This window comes from Octopus bimaculoides, chromosome 20 (genome assembly GCF_001194135.2).
Source record: "Octopus bimaculoides isolate UCB-OBI-ISO-001 chromosome 20, ASM119413v2, whole genome shotgun sequence".
NCBI classification, from domain to species: Eukaryota; Metazoa; Mollusca; class Cephalopoda; order Octopoda; family Octopodidae; genus Octopus; species Octopus bimaculoides.
The window spans coordinates 37,415,542-37,417,255 of record NC_069000.1 but is presented as its reverse complement, the minus strand read 5'-3'; positions in this window follow the sequence as shown (position 1 = coordinate 37,417,255).

Sequence of the window (1,714 nt, the reverse complement as noted above, 5' to 3'; positions counted from 1 at the left end):
CGGTTAAGACAATCTACTTACATACATTTAAGTATTTGGATTCACGAGCACCTTTGAGGAGGTTTATATTGTTTAGTTGCCATTGTTATATATTGTTTACACGCTGAAAACCCTTTGTCTCGTCTTGTGTTGACTTTTATGTTGTTGCATGTCCTTTAATGTTGTTTTACCTAAGCCCTTGCGGCTAATAAAAGAATTAATTATTAAGGCAGCGAGCTGGCAGAATCGTTCGCCCGTCAGGCAAAACGCTTAGCAGTATTTCGTCCGTCTTTACGTTCTGAGTTTAAATTCCACCGTGGTGGACTTTGCCTTTCATCCGATGGGGAACGATAAAATGAGTACCAGTTGATCACTGGGGATGATGTCATCGACTTACTCTCTCCTCCGAAATTGCTGGCTTTGTGCCAAAATTTGAAACCGATATGTGACATAGGTGGATCTTCACCGTGCGACGACGTGGATTCAACTGCATGATAAACTGCATTACCTATTCCCGAGTTAACATATATGTGGCTGAATATATCTCAGGACAATGTAATTCGCGGATAGAATCAGCGTGACACAGTGTGTGATATAACTGTGCCTTTCGAATAGCAGATATATTCCAACAGATTAGCTTCCATGGCCAGTTTTTTCACGCAGGGCAATAAATAATTACATTTGTCCTAGAAGCTAGGCAGTAGAACTGAACGCCGTTTCTCCTAGATGCGAAGTGAGCTCCTTAGCTGTGTGTGTGAAGTACGTGATGATCAAGGTTGGAGGGCCTTTGGTCTTAGGTCTGCTCGATCACGGTTGATGATAAAGAAATGAAAAATCTCGTATTCAAAAATAAAGAGAAAACGGTTATCAATTCGCGTTCAATTGCCAAGGGAAATAATTCTTGAAAAGAAAAAAATATGTCGTAACGAAGAAAACAATTGTTAAAGGGGAAATAACTAAGGGAAACAAATATATTAAATCGGCTGTTTTCGTTGACACTAATCTGTTGAACAGGAAACAAACAAGGAAATCTCGAAATAACAACCTACTGTTTTTTATAAATGGAAGCTGACGTGTGTTAGGCCAGGGCAGTGGTTCCCAATCCTTTTCACAGTGGTTACTAACAGTAGTTCCCAATCGTTTTATTCAAATGAGTTCTCCCACGGCCCCCTTTTAATATATTACCCTTATGTGTGTGCGTGTGTGTGTATACTGAGGGTGATAAATTGAATATTAATTTAATTAACATCAATTTAAAACCAGTGGCCTAGCATATAAAAAACTGAAAATTCAGAAAAATTGTATTACATGCGTATAAGAAGGGATGACCACTAAGTGGACATCGCCTACTTATGTTCTGGTGTTTGCTGATTTTTTTCTGGAGATCATTATTTTTCTTTGTGGTTGGGTCGTTGATGACCTCTTTCTAGCATATCAGATGTCCACTTAGTGGTCATCCCTTCTTATACGCACACACACACATATATATATACATATATGCCCTAACTCTTTGAAACGCCTGTGTTAGAATGGTGGCAGCTGATGACGGAAAATGTTCTCTATGTGGCCTGTGTGTTTTCTGTACTCTAGTTATTATTATTATTTTTGTCTACGTTTTGTTTGCAACGTCCTGTACCCAGATATGCACCTATATATACAGGTAGATGTAGGTATGCACATACTTGTACGTATATGTGCATATACTCATTTATTATTTGTTTTATTATTTGTTTTA